This window comes from Trifolium pratense, linkage group LG1 (assembly GCF_020283565.1).
Source record: "Trifolium pratense cultivar HEN17-A07 linkage group LG1, ARS_RC_1.1, whole genome shotgun sequence".
NCBI classification, from domain to species: Eukaryota; Viridiplantae; Streptophyta; class Magnoliopsida; order Fabales; family Fabaceae; genus Trifolium; species Trifolium pratense.
The window spans coordinates 3405477-3421297 of record NC_060059.1 but is presented as its reverse complement, the minus strand read 5'-3'; the positions used below and the strand labels follow the sequence as shown (position 1 = coordinate 3421297).

Genomic DNA, 15821 nt, shown 5'->3' with positions numbered 1-15821 from the left:
TTTTTGTTAATTTATCTATAACTTCAAATTAAAAATTAAATTGTTAAATCAAAGATTAAATAGTTAAATAAGCAAACTAATAATATTTTAAGGTCTTAATAATGATATATTTTAAAAAAATGTCATTTAAAACATAATACACGAACTTTTAAAAAAAAAGCAGGGACTAAAATTGAAAACTGAAATTTTAGAGGGACCAAAATTCGAAGAAAATTTTTAGAGGGACTAAAAATGAAATTTATTATATTTAGGGGGACTAAAAACTTTTTTTTTTTTTTACAGAGAGCAATCATTATCAATCACCTAAAATAATGATTGTATGGGCTATTGCCCTCTCTTGTATCAAAAAAATAAAATAAAATAATGATTTTGAATTTATGAATTTCTATATTGAGAATTATGAAATGTATTCCGCCTATATTAACTATCTTGGTCATTAATTTAAACCTTTAGATTAAATATAATAAATGGTTGAGATTTGATGTCAAATAAATTTTGACACCTTGGTGTCAATTGATCCTAATAGTAATAAGAAGATTACATTGTATTGTTACTACTAATCTGGATGGATAAAACTCACATATGATATGATATGAATTGTTAATTTGGTTATGGTAACAAAAACTTATAACATGATGATGATGATGATGATGATGATGATGATCTTGGCTCTCTGTATAGGTTTCTGTCTCTCTTACTTTCATTATATCTTCCATTGTATTGTATTTGTATTTGTAGGTACTATCTGATATACAAGCCAAAAAAGTAGCAGAAGAAGAGGAAGCCCGTCGATTAGCACAAGAGGCTCTTGCTCAAAAAAAACTGCAGGCCCGCAAAGCAGAAGAGGCAGCAGAAAAGGCTCGTACTCTATATGTACTCCGGGACCTTGCTGATATAACTCAGCGTAATTTCTTGCGACACCTGACTAAAGAAAGTGTTTTTGAAAGACTTTTAAAAGTTACAAACACAGCCGTATGTTTTCTTAAAAATTGCTCTAGGATTGTCTTGTCCTTTCCTTACTAAGAAACAACCTGCTTGAATTCTGAATTTATTCATGAAATTTTGTAATCTGTATGCAGCTGGACAATGAAGATGATACAGCTTCACCAATTCAATCTGTGCACATGCCAACACGATATGGCAAGGAGGTGAGCCTTCTGCAAGACTTTTTTTTTTTTTTTTTATCTTTGTACTCAGTGATTCAAACATAGCCATAGCTTTTCTTTAAAATTGGGATACTTCTTACTAATACACCAAATGGAGAGGAGAGAGCCTTAGGCAATGCCCTCTAGGACTGTCTTCTTATCCTTTCCTTACTTATAAGAAATTAAGCAAAAGGGACGTGCTTCAATTTTGAACTATGTATTTGCAGGTCAACTATGAAAATGATATGAAGCCCTTGGATGCCAGCAGCAGCCAGCCGTTGGATGAGCTCAACAAAAAGTCAACACAAAACCTTAGCCTTGAGGATAAAGCTACTGTTCAGGAGGGGGGTATTGGTAGCGCCCAACTGCTCTAGATATTGGACCTAGGTTTATTATTTTGTGTCGCATAGCCTAGTTGTTGCAAGTGTACTATGAAATGGCTTTTGGAGTAAGAGAGCAACCAGAGAAACAATATTTATAACTAATAGTGTGGCTTTGTAAACTGTTCTGAATCCTTCTACTTCCTATGCATACTTGGAGAATTTCTGTTAGCATGTGCATACCTTGGTCAAGCTATTTATTCAACTGCATAACTGCCTTAATCTTTTACACTTTTTTACTGACCTTAGTTAGGTGACATTGGTCATGAGCATTGCCAGATTACCGTTTAATGTTATTGACATGTTGCACAGTACCTCGCAAAATTACACTGCACACCCAGGTTTTTGTGTATCAAATACAGAATGCTGAGAGGTCTCTCTTTTATAACCATTCTTCGGTACTCCATTTACAATTCTTATCATCTGATATATCTATTGGAGGCAGTAACCATGTATTCTCCAACTTTAGGAACAAGCCTAAGAAGGCCTCGCTGACACCTGAAAATTTTATGAAGGCAAACATAATCTACTAATTACATAGGCCAATAATCTACATGGACATCCACTAATAATATTAACAAGAAACGTTACATTTTATTTTTAGTGACTAAAACTAAAACTCCCTATATATTTTTAGGGACATAAATCTTATTTAACTCAAGATTTTAATAATTGAATTAAATTTAAATGTGTAATTATTAGTCCCTCCTGTCTTTTTATAAGGAATATTTTGAAAAAAAATTTGGTTTTTTGTATAAGAAACACTCTATAAATTTATTATTTATTAAATACACGATTTCATTTGCACCCTTATTATATAAAATCAAATAATTCATCCAAATGCTAATGCATTAATTAGATAGACCTATTTTCCATGATAGTGCGGGATTAATTTTGGAATAAAACATAAAATTTTAAAATTATTAATGAGAAAATTAGCTTACTTTGTTTATGTGTTTTTTTCAAAATGTTTCTGATGTAAATGACCGGAGAGAGTATTAGTTTTTTTTGGGTGCGTGAATGTGTAATTATCGCTATATATGTGAAAAGCTTAAATATGCAAAATGTCCCTCTAGTTTGGGGTGCATTTCAAAAAAATTTCAAATTGACCCTGTACTTTCATTTTACTTACATGTATATATATATATGGGCTGCTAATTTAGACCCAGTTGGGTCTAAATTAGCAAGGTGCACCTTTTGAGTTGGACAAAAATACTCTTTCTTTTTATAAAAAAAAAAAAAAAAAAACATATTGGCGCTGATCCAGTGTCGCGCGCCTACCGCAGGACCACCGTTACAGACCATTGATTTCCATCAGACGGCCAAGAGATGATCTCATCATGGCTGTCTGATCAATCAGACAGCCCAGATCATCCAGATCCAGAATAAGCCAGCGCGTGCACCACACTAGATCTGCGCCTGGAGAGAGAAAATTTTATTTTAAAAAAAGCAGGACACGTGTCAACTGCTGGGTGGTTGGCGTGTTTTTTTTTTCATTTAATACTTTAAACTCAATTATTTCGTTGTAAATTAATTTTTTATTTTTTTATTTTTATACCAAAATTCATAATTTTTTTTTGTCTACAAATAGAGACTTGGTTCGTTTGATTTTGACACCGAAAAAAAAAACCCAATTTTTCACTACCTTTAATTATCTTTATATAATACTGTGAAACCATTTAGCTGGTAGAATGGTTTCACAGTATAACTCTCTGAAACCATTTTATTGGTAGAATGGTTTCAGTGAGTAATTTCTTAATTGTTTGCTTCTGAAACCATTTAGCTGGTACAATGGTTTCAGAGCGTTGTACTTTGAAACCATTTCACTGATAGAATGGTTTCAGGGGAGTTGATTCTTAATTGTTTGCTTCTGAAACCATTTACTGCTAGAATGGTTTCACAGTATAACTCTCTGAAACCACTCTTCCAGCTAAATGGTTTCATAGTAATATATAAACATAATTTTTCACTACCTTAATCTCGTTATTTATATGTTTTATTGCATTTTAAATTATGTGTATCGTACTAAGTACGTTACTTGTGTGTTGTAATTTAACACGCACCACTCAATCAACTCACTGAAACCATTATACCAGCAAAATGGTTTCAGAATATAACTCTCTGAAACTATTCTACCAGCTAAATGGTTTCATAAGCAAATAACTAAGAATCAACTCAATGAAACCATTCTACCAGCAAAATGGTTTCATAATACAACTTTCTGAAACCATTCTACCAGCTAAATGGTTTCAAAAGCAAACAATTAAGAATCTACTCACTGAAACCATTCTACTAGTAAAATGGTTTCAGAATACAACTATGTGCAACCATTCGACTAGTAAAATGGTTTCAGAAGCAAATAACTAAGAATCAACTCACTGAAACCATTCTACCAGCAAAATGGTTTCAAAGTACAACTCTCTGAAACCATAGTACCAGCTAAATGGTTTCAGAAGCAAACAATAGTTTTTAATTACCGTTTTATCTCATTTAATTAACGAAAAATAGTTTCAGGTCTCCAAAAATTTCATAAAATATACCAAAAGTTCCAGAATATTATCTAATATTTTATTAGAAACAAATAAAAAAACAATTGGTTTCAGAGTACAAATCTATGAAATTATTATTATTATTTGTTAAATGGTTTTAAATAATCAGCGGAATTTGCGAAAATAATTTCATGACTTGAAATAGGGAGAGTGAGGTACATAAGAGGGTTCTAAATAATTCATAGTACTTTACATAAAATTTTGGAAATTTTTTATGGAATTATAATATTTTTAATTACCTTTTTATCTCATTTAATTAACTAAAAATAGTTTCAGGTCTCCAAAAATTTCATAAAATATACCAAAATTTCCAGAATATTATCTACTATTTTATTATGAAAAAATAAAAAACAAATAGAGCCTCCCTGAGGCCGCACGGGCCCCCACGCGCCACCGGTGAGAGTGGGCGTGGGCGACGCGCACTGTTCATCGTCCCCCCACCCGTTTTATGCAGAAACGGGTCGCGCGACCCGGTTTTTGACCCGGTTCGATCTCCCTCAATACTCAACGAAACTCGACGTTCCTTATATGGATTTTGATCGTTTTTCAATTTTACAAAGGTTTCCGGTATTAGTTTTCGAAATCGGCGTTCGATTTGCACGTAAAATGAGCTCGAAATTTGGAAGAAATTTAAAAAATGTTATGGTTGTTGTTGTTGGATGGGGGGCGCGAAAGACATGGGGGGCGCGCGTTTTGGATGATGCAAATTACATACATGCCCCAATTGCTCTATTGTTTTTTTAAAAAAAAAAATGGGTATTTTGGTCCAACTCAAAAGGTGCACCTTGCTAATTTAGACCCAACTATGGTCTAAATTAGCGATTGCCATATATATATATATATATATATATATATATATATATATATATATATATATGGCAATCGCTAATTTAGACCCAACTATATATCTTTCTTATATATAATGGTTATAATATGCAACTAGGTTAACCCTAATTTGCATATGCAATTTTGGAGGGAATTTATTCACTATCTAATTTATTAAAAAAAGAGAAATATATCTTACATGAGATTCGAACCCAGGATCACTTGCTGCGAATAGAGTCTTTCAACCACTATGACATAACAACCAATTGTGATTAAAATTACGTCCTCCAAGTGTTAATCTTATCGAAATTTTACAATTAGAAATAAATCATGCGGAATTAATTTGTTCATACCCAAATAGGAAAGATTTCGTATGTCAATTAAGCACAATAAATAAATTTTAATTAACTTGATTTTATTTTTTTTAGAATACGTATATGAGAATAAAAAAAAAATACCAGATTTTAGCAATTAGATTTTCAATTTTCATTTATACCGTATCTATTATGTTTTAAATAATAATTAATAGTTAATGATGATTGAAACAATTTGAAGCATACTGTATCCTTATGACTTTAGTCCATATTTAGAGTTACAATTAGAATGAAAAGAAAGAAATAAAACTATTGAAGGAAAATAGAAATTTGTCAAGAATGAGAATCAAACCCGCATCGTTTGTTTGCAATAAAACATTTCAATTCCTAAAACATGTGCTTCAATTAGGTTACCCATGTTTTTCAAAAAAGTTTGAATAGCATAATTAATCACAATTTCTACTATCTTTCTTATATCTAATGGTTATAATTTGCAATTAGGTTAACCCTAATTTTATTTGCAATTTAGGCTCGAATTTGTATTTGCATGTTGTTTTGTGATCTATCATTTTTATCCGTGAAATTGAAATTTTTCTAAAATTTTATGCTAACTTTTTTTTAATATATATTTAGATAGGTCCTTTGAATCCCAATTTGATCGGGAGAAACTGATTAATGAATTGCAGATTAGATATCGTACCTACTACGTTGAGTTTAGAGTAACTGAAGGTAGTGTAATTCTTTTGTTTTATTTTTTTTTATGAAAAGTTAGTGTAGTTCTAAATTTATGAATATACGGCTTTTTGTCTGTAATTTGCAAAATAATATGATTTTTATTTATGTTGTATGTTGCGTTTATAGGGTGTTGATGCTTCCGAAGATGTTTTCTGCTGATTTTCATTATCGTTTTGCAAATTTGGTAGATCCATTTGGGAATCAATTCGAAGTATTAGTCGAAAAAAGAAAGAATAATATTTATTTAACGCATGACTGGTATGATTTAAAGGATTTTTACAACATCTCTATCAGGACTTGGGTTATTTTGTTATATACCGGAAGAGGACAATTTGATATAATTTTAAAACATAGGTTTTGGTGGAGTTATAGGCTTTTGAGAAGAAAATGACTACAATTAAGATTGTCGATGACTGCGGGAACATATATAATTGTATTATGATATATTTTAAGATTGGCGGCGAATGGAAAATAATGGTGGCGGCGCAAAGAATTGTTGTCGGCGACAAGATTAAACTTTTGTGATCTATTTACTTTCGCAATCAGTATTTTCACATGGTCAGTTATACGTTGTTGTGTCAAGAGTCACATCGAAAAATGGTTTGAAGATTTCAGTCGTTGATGATGATGATGACAACCTTATAAATACCACTTCAAATGTAATTTATAAATAATTTTTTCAAAATTTGTAGGATTGTTTGTACTTTCATCTTTACATAAGTTGGTGGAAATACATTACACAATGTCAATAATATGATTGACTAAGTATTTTGGTTTCTACATGTATAAATTACTTTATTTATTAGTCTACTGAAATATAATATAATCGATATATAATTATTGGTCTGTGTGAATGCACTGTCATGGTGACTAGTAATTATATATATAGAGAGAGATGTAATTTGGGCTTTGGCCCAAAACATTAGCAAAAAAAAAGTATGCCGTCCAAATATATACATGGCTGCGTCTAATATAATATTAATAATAACCAACTCGATCAGAAAAGAAAACCCAGGCTCCGAACGAATTTGTGAGAAGAGAGGATTTTAGGGTTAAATTTCCATTCCCTAATCATTCTCTTTCGTTCTTGTTTCGATTTCCAATTTCGTTCTTCTCCTAATTCGATTCTGTCCTTTTCAGGTTTTTAATTCAACAACTCGATCAGAAAAGAGAGGATTTTAGGGTTAAAATTCCATTCCCGTTCGTTCGTTCCCATGGGTGGAGGCAGTAAAAGCCGAACAAAAAAGAAATCAAAGTCTAAGAAGAAACTGAGTCTGTTCCTCTCTCTCTCTCTCTATCTATCTATCACAAGTTATCTTTTCCAATTTTCATAACATTTAGTATTTATCTTTCAACTAATTCCATTTTTTATTTTTATTTTGCAGCATCTTCTGAACGTCAATCTATTTATGATCAGATTTATGCTCAGGTGTGTTTAATTTTAACTAACTTGTTATGTTGGTTCATGTTCTGTTCTGTACTGAGATGAGATGAGATGATATAAAATGATACTACTAATCTGGATGGATAAAACTCACATATGATATGATATGAATTGTTAATTTGGTTATGGTAACAAAAACTTATAACATGATGATGATGATGATGATGATGATGATCTTGGCTCTCTGTATAGGTTTCTGTCTCTCTTACTTTCATTATATCTTCCATTGTATTGTATTTGTATTTGTAGGTACTATCTGATATACAAGCCAAAAAAGTAGCAGAAGAAGAGGAAGCCCGTCGATTAGCACAAGAGGCTCTTGCTCAAAAAAAAACTGCAGGCCCGCAAAGCAGAAGAGGCAGCAAAAAAGGCTCATACTCTATATTTACTCCGGGACCTTGCTGATATAACTCAGCGTAATTTCTTGCGACACCTGACTAAAGAAAGTGTTTTTGAAAGACTTTTAAAAGTTACAAACACAGCCGTATGTTTTCTTAAAAATTGCTCTAGGATTGTCTTGTCCTTTCCTTACTAAGAAACAACCTGCTTGAATTCTGAATTTATTCATGAAATTTTGTAATCTGTATGCAGCTGGACAATGAAGATGATACAGCTTCACCAATTCAATCTGTGCACATGCCAACACGATATGGCAAGGAGGTGAGCCTTCTGCAAGACTTTTTTTTTTTTTTTTTTTTTATCTTTGTACTCAGTGATTCAAACATAGCCATAGCTTTTCTTTAAAATTGGGATACTTATTACTAATACACCAAATGGAGAGAGCCTTAGGCAATGCCCTCTAGGACTGTCTTCTTATCCTTTCCTTACTTATAAGAAATTAAGCAAAAGGGACGTGCTTCAATTTTGAACTATGTATTTGCAGGTCAACTATGAAAATGATATGAAGCCCTTGGATGCCAGCAGCAGCCAGCCGTTGGATGAGCTCAACAAGTCAACACAAAACCTTAGCCTTGAGGATAAAGCTACTGTTCAGGAGGGGGGTATTGGTAGCGCCCAACTGCTCTAGATATTGGACCTAGGTTTATTATTTTGTGTCGCATAGCCTAGTTGTTGCAAGTGTACTATGAAATGGCTTTTGGAGTAAGAGAGCAACCAGAGAAACAATATTTATAACTAATAGTGTGGCTTTGTAAACTGTTCTGAATCCTTCTACTTCCTATGCATACTTGGAGAATTTCTGTTAGCATGTGCATACCTTGGTCAAGCTATTTATTCAACTGCATAACTGCCTTAATCTTTTACACTTTTTTACTGACCTTAGTTAGGTGACATTGGTCATGAGCATTGCCAGATTACCGTTTAATGTTATTGACATGTTGCACAGTACCTCGCAAAATTACACTGCACACCCAGGTTTTTGTGTATCAAATACAGAATGCTGAGAGGTCTCTCTTTTATAACCATTCTTCGGTACTCCATTTACAATTCTTATCATCTGATATATCTATTGGAGGCAGTAACCATGTATTCTCCAACTTTAGGAACAAGCCTAAGAAGGCCTCGCTGACACCTGAAAATTTTATGAAGGCAAACATAATCTACTAATTACATAGGCCAATAATCTACATGGACATCCACTAATAATATTAACAAGAAACGTTACATTTTATTTTTAGTGACTAAAACTAAAACTCCCTATATATTTTTAGGGACATAAATCTTATTTAACTCAAGATTTTAATAATTGAATTAAATTTAAATGTGTAATTATTAGTAGAGTTGGGTATACGGGTCAAGGTCCGTGGACCGACCCGTTTAACCCGCAGCCCGCGCGGACTTAAGACCAATTTTTTTTGGTCCGTTTATAATTTTGCTCGTGTGGGTTGGACTGTTAAAATCGCGGGTTTTGCGGGTTAAATCCGCGGGTTCACGGGTTGGCCCGTTAGCCCGCCTATTTTTTTTATATATAATTAATTACAAATTTTATCACTATAAATTATATCAATATTTTTAGCTTTTATATATTGTTCATCAAGGTACAATGCAAATGTTCTTATAAATGCAGTGTAATCCCAATGACTAGAATTTGAATCATCTTTAAAACTTGAAAGGTTGAGAATTTTTGCACCCCTTTTCATTGAATGAAAAACTTCTCTAGGAAAATATGGATCACCATCTTGGAATATTCTATGGACAATCATAAGAGATTTAAGGGCTACAACCCAATTTCTTGTTTTACCAATTCTTTTACCTATGCATTGTGCACATTCAGCAACATATGCTTTATTTGAAGATATCATGTCCACAATTTCATCAACATAATGTTCTTCAATTGGATTTTTATCATGTGTTGTTGATTTAAGAATTGTTACCTCAAGATTTGCAGCATTTGTTATAACATAAAATAATTAATAATATAATTTTTTTAGCTTTTATTATATCAATATTTTATTAATTTAGTTTATTTTGTTGAAAAAAGTGATTTTTTTTTGTAATAGTCCGCGGGTTAACCGTTTAACCCGCGGACTTACGCGGACCGAACTCGGGCTTACATATTATAACTTGTTTATATTTGTTGACGGGCTTGTTCGCCCCGTTTAATATGCGGGCTTATGCGGGGCGGGTTAAACGGGGCGGGCTAGCCCGCATACCCAGCTCTAATTATTAGTCCCTCCTGTCCTTTTTATAAGGAATATTTTGAAAAAAAATTTGGTTTTTTGTATAAGAAACACTCTATAAATTTATTATTTATTAAATACACGATTTCATTTGCACCCTTATTATATAAAATCAAATAATTCATCCAAATGCTAATGCATTAATTAGATAGACCTATTTTCCATGCTAGTGCGGGATTAATTTTGGAATAAAACATAAAATTTTAAAATTATTAATGAGAAAATTAGCTTACTTTGTTTGTGTGTTTTTTTCAAAATGTTTCTTATGTAAATGACCGGAGAGAGTATTAGTTTTTTTTGGGTGCGTGAATGTGTAATTATCACAATATATGTGAAAAGCTTAAATATGCAAAATGTCCCTCTAGTTTGGGGTGCATTTCAAAAAAATTTCAAATTGACCCTGTACTTTCATTTTACTTATATATATATATATTTATATAAATATATTGGAGGGAATTTATTCACTATCTAATTTATTAACAAAAGAGAAATGTATCTTACATGAGATTCGAACCCAGGATCACTTGCTGTGAATGGAGTCTTTCAACCACTATGACATAACAACCAATTGTGATTAAAATTACGTCCTCCAAGTGTTAATCTTATCGAAATTTTACAATTAGAAATAAATCATGCGGAATTAATTTGTTCATACCCAAATAGGAAAGATTTCGTATGTCAATTAAGCACCATGAAATAAATTTTAATTAACTTGATTTTATTTTTTTTTGGAATACGTATATGAGAATAAAAAAAAATATACCAGATTTTAGCGATTAGATTTTCAATTTTCATTTATACCGTATCTATTATGTTTTAAATAATAATTTATAGTTAATGATGATTGAAACAATTTGAAGCATACTGTATCCTTATGACTTTAGTCCATATTTAGAGTTACAATTAGAATGAAAAGAAAGAAATAAAACTATTGAAGGAAAATAGAAATTTGTCAAGAATGAGAATCAAACCCGCATCGTTTGTTTGCAATAAAACATTTCAATTCCTAAAACATGTGCTTCAATTAGGTTAACCATGTTTTTCAAAAAAGTTTGAATAGCATAATTAATCACAATTTCTAATATCTTTCTTATATCTAATGGTTATAATTTGCAATTAGGTTAACCATAATTTTATTTGCAATTTAGGTTCGAATTTGTATTTGCATGTTGTTTTGTGATCTATCATTTTTATCCGTGAAATTGAAATTTTTCTAAAATTTTATGCTAACTTTTTTTTAATATATATTTAGATAGGTCCTTTGAATCCCAATTTGATCGGGAGAACTGATTAATGAATTGCAGATTAGATATCGTACCTACTACGTTGAGTTTAGAGTAACTGAAGCTAGTGTAGTTCTTTTTTTTTTTTTTTTTTTATGAAAAGTTAGTGTAGTTCTAAATTTATGAATATACGGCTTTTTGTCTGTAATTTGCAAAATAATATGATTTTTATTTATGTTGTATGTTGCGTTTATAGGGTGTTGATGCTTCCGAAGATGTTTTCTGCTGATTTTCATTATCGTTTTGCAAATTTGGTAGATCCATTTGGGAATCAATTCGAAGTATTAGTCGAAAAAAGAAAGAATAATATTTATTTAACGCATGACTGGTATGATTTAAAGGATTTTTACAACATCTCTATCAGGACTTGGGTTATTTTGTTATATACCGGAAGAGGACAATTTGATATAATTTTAAAACATAGGTTTTGGTGGAGTTATAGGCTTTTGAGAAGAAAATGACTACAATTAAGATTGTCGATGACTGCGGGAACATATATAATTGTATTATGATATATTTTAAGATTGGCGGCGAATGGAAAATAATGGTGGCGGCGCGAAGAATTGTTGTCGGCGACAAGATTAAACTTTTGTGATCTATTTACTTTCGCAATCAGTATTTTCACATGGTCAGTTATACGTTGTTGTGTCAAGAGTCACATCGAAAAATGGTTTGAAGATTTCAGTCGTTGATGATGATGATGACAACCTTATAAATACCACTTCAAATGTAATTTATAAATAATTTTTTCAAAATTTGTAGGATTGTTTGTACTTTCATCTTTACATAAGTTGGTGGAAATACATTACACAATGTCAATAATATGATTGACTAAGTATTTTGGTTTCTACATGTATAAATTACTTTATTTATTAGTCTACTGAAATATAATATAATCGATATATAATTATTGGTCTGTGTGAATGCACTGTCATGGTGACTAGTAATTATATATATAGAGAGAGATGTAATTTGGGCTTTGGCCCAAAACATTAGCAAAAAAAAAGTATGCCGTCCAAATATATACATGGCTGCGTCTAATATAATATTAATAATAACCAACTCGATCAGAAAAGAAAACCCAGGCTCCGAACGAATTTGTGAGAAGAGAGGATTTTAGGGTTAAATTTCCATTCCCTAATCATTCTCTTTCGTTCTTGTTTCGATTTCCAATTTCGTTCTTCTCCTAATTCGATTCTGTCCTTTTCAGGTTTTTAATTCAACAACTCGATCAGAAAAGAGAGGATTTTAGGGTTAAAATTCCATTCCCGTTCGTTCGTTCCCATGGGTGGAGGCAGTAAAAGCCGAACAAAAAAGAAATCAAAGTCTAAGAAGAAACTGAGTCTGTTCCTCTCTCTCTCTCTCTATCTATCTATCACAAGTTATCTTTTCCAATTTTCATAACATTTAGTATTTATCTTTCAACTAATTCCATTTTTTATTTTTATTTTGCAGCATCTTCTGAACGTCAATCTATTTATGATCAGATTTATGCTCAGGTGTGTTTAATTTTAACTAACTTGTTATGTTGGTTCATGTTCTGTTCTGTACTGAGATGAGATGAGATGATATAAAATGATACTACTAATCTGGATGGATAAAACTCACATATGATATGATATGAATTGTTAATTTGGTTATGGTAACAAAAACTTATAACATGATGATGATGATGATGATGATGATGATCTTGGCTCTCTGTATAGGTTTCTGTCTCTCTTACTTTCATTATATCTTCCATTGTATTGTATTTGTATTTGTAGGTACTATCTGATATACAAGCCAAAAAAGTAGCAGAAGAAGAGGAAGCCCGTCGATTAGCACAAGAGGCTCTTGCTCAAAAAAAAACTGCAGGCCCGCAAAGCAGAAGAGGCAGCAAAAAAGGCTCATACTCTATATTTACTCCGGGACCTTGCTGATATAACTCAGCGTAATTTCTTGCGACACCTGACTAAAGAAAGTGTTTTTGAAAGACTTTTAAAAGTTACAAACACAGCCGTATGTTTTCTTAAAAATTGCTCTAGGATTGTCTTGTCCTTTCCTTACTAAGAAACAACCTGCTTGAATTCTGAATTTATTCATGAAATTTTGTAATCTGTATGCAGCTGGACAATGAAGATGATACAGCTTCACCAATTCAATCTGTGCACATGCCAACACGATATGGCAAGGAGGTGAGCCTTCTGCAAGACTTTTTTTTTTTTTTTTTTTTATCTTTGTACTCAGTGATTCAAACATAGCCATAGCTTTTCTTTAAAATTGGGATACTTCTTACTAATACACCAAATGGAGAGGAGAGAGCCTTAGGCAATGCCCTCTAGGACTGTCTTCTTATCCTTTCCTTACTTATAAGAAATTAAGCAAAAGGGACGTGCTTCAATTTTGAACTATGTATTTGCAGGTCAACTATGAAAATGATATGAAGCCCTTGGATGCCAGCAGCAGCCAGCCGTTGGATGAGCTCAACAAAAAGTCAACACAAAACCTTAGCCTTGAGGATAAAGCTACTGTTCAGGAGGGGGGTATTGGTAGCGCCCAACTGCTCTAGATATTGGACCTAGGTTTATTATTTTGTGTCGCATAGCCTAGTTGTTGCAAGTGTACTATGAAATGGCTTTTGGAGTAAGCGAGCAACCAGAGAAACAATATTTATAACTAATAGTGTGGCTTTGTAAACTGTTCTGAATCCTTCTACTTCCTATGCATACTTGGAGAATTTCTGTTAGCATGTGCATACCTTGGTCAAGCTATTTATTCAACTGCATAACTGCCTTAATCTTTTACACTTTTTTACTGACCTTAGTTAGGTGACATTGGTCATGAGCATTGCCAGATTACCGTTTAATGTTATTGACATGTTGCACAGTACCTCTCAAAATTACACTGCACACCCAGGTTTTTGTGTATCAAATACAGAATGCTGAGAGGTCTCTTTTATAACCATTCTTCGGTACTCCATTTACAATTCTTATCATCTGATATATCTATTGGAGGCAGTAACCATGTATTCTCCAACTTTAGGAACAAGCCTAAGAAGGCCTCGCTGACACCTGAAAATTTTATGAAGCTTGTGTGTGTATCTGAATTGTGTACAAATTATGATTCACACTTGAAAAATTTCCAGTTCAACTCTTCATTTTATGTGGTAATGGGTTTCATTCATTTTATCTATGTGAATAATTTTTTTTTTTTTTTGAACAAGCCAAAATGAGATTATATATATATATATAAACATGTCCCCTTAGCACAAGATGTACCAAATGCGACCAAATAGTGTTACATCAAGAGTCATCATAGTGAAAAAATCATACAAGGCCCAAACAAAGCAAAGGACTAGACCACCATCAATGACAATTAAGAGCTACACTAGGAGACGTGGCTCTCAACCATCGTAATGAAAAAGCCTTGATCTTGTCCATCATAACATGTACCGAATCTGCTGAGCCTCGAAACAGTTTGGCATTTCTCTAAGTCCAAATAACCCAAACACACACGAGCCAAACAAGCTGCATGAAAGAACGATGTGCCCGTGTGCCGCTTGTCGACCCGGTAAACTGAGTGAAATACGCCGATAGAGTCGGAGCCGTCATGTAAGTAGAACCAATCCAAGAGCGAACAAGTGTCCATAAAGAATCAGCAGTGCTGCAAGAGATAAACAAGGGATGAGTTGTCTCCACCTCCGCACAACCGAAAGCACAACGATGATCAGCCGCCAGTGGAATGCCTCGCGATACCAGATTTGCGGAGGTAGGTAACCTGTCGCGCAAAAGTCGCCAAGCCATGATAGACACCTTCAAAGGCACCTGGGGGTGCCAAAGAAGAACTGCTGCATCATCCAAGGTAACTGTATCCTGAAATGTCAGAAGCTGATAGGCGCTACGGACAGTATAGCCATCCTCCAATTCAGGCCGCCACTGCCAAGAACCTGATACCTGATCCTGTAAAGTAATTTTAGAAAGTAAGATATGACACTCTCCCACCAACTCCTCCTCCCACGCCCACAACTGACGCCTCCACACCCACGCCTCACCTCCCGACTCCCACCCAAACATGAACATCTCGGCCACAATTACCGATTTGTTCTCTGCTAACTCAAACAAACGCGCATAACGCGTACACAACGGGATCCCATCCAACCAAGGGTCAGTCCAAAAAAAAATATATGTCCCATCCCCCACCTGTTTCGTCACCTGGTCCCCGAACCATATGTGAATATGTGAATAATATCTAATAATGTGGTTGGAAGTAGTATATAGTTTGGCTTAAATTACACATGCAAATCAACATAATTATAAAGGAAAGAAATAAAAACAAAATAACCTGCAAAACTGAGAGAAAAAAAATAAGAAATTAGAGTGAGAATGAAAAAAAAAAAAAACATTCAAGAAATAAAGTTTTATACAGTTTAAGGGAAAAATAATAGTACCGTAAGTGAAGAAGAGATTATGCTGCAAGTTTTTTGAAATGGAAACGTACGTCTATATATAGTATTGTGATGCTACCTACT

General features: G+C 33.0%; 3 long non-coding RNA genes across 3 annotated transcripts; all 3 read left to right on the top strand.

Annotated features, from left to right (window-relative positions):
- The first annotated feature begins 702 nt into the window (after nt 1-702).
- Nucleotides 703-1696, top strand: LOC123902757. The gene is made up of 3 exons (XR_006807722.1): nt 703-972; nt 1080-1148; nt 1373-1696. It is a non-coding gene; the product is annotated as an uncharacterized LOC123902757 (long non-coding RNA).
- Nucleotides 1697-6843: 5147 nt separating this feature from the next.
- LOC123902756 lies at nt 6844-8596 on the top strand. The gene is made up of 6 exons (XR_006807721.1): nt 6844-6999; nt 7089-7220; nt 7334-7377; nt 7642-7876; nt 7984-8052; nt 8276-8596. It is a non-coding gene; the product is annotated as an uncharacterized LOC123902756 (long non-coding RNA).
- A 3683-nt stretch (nt 8597-12279) lies between these two features.
- On the top strand, nt 12280-14039 carry LOC123902755. Its single transcript, XR_006807720.1, has 6 exons — nt 12280-12435; nt 12525-12656; nt 12770-12813; nt 13078-13312; nt 13420-13488; nt 13716-14039. It is a non-coding gene; the product is annotated as an uncharacterized LOC123902755 (long non-coding RNA).
- The last annotated feature ends 1782 nt before the right edge of the window (nt 14040-15821 follow it).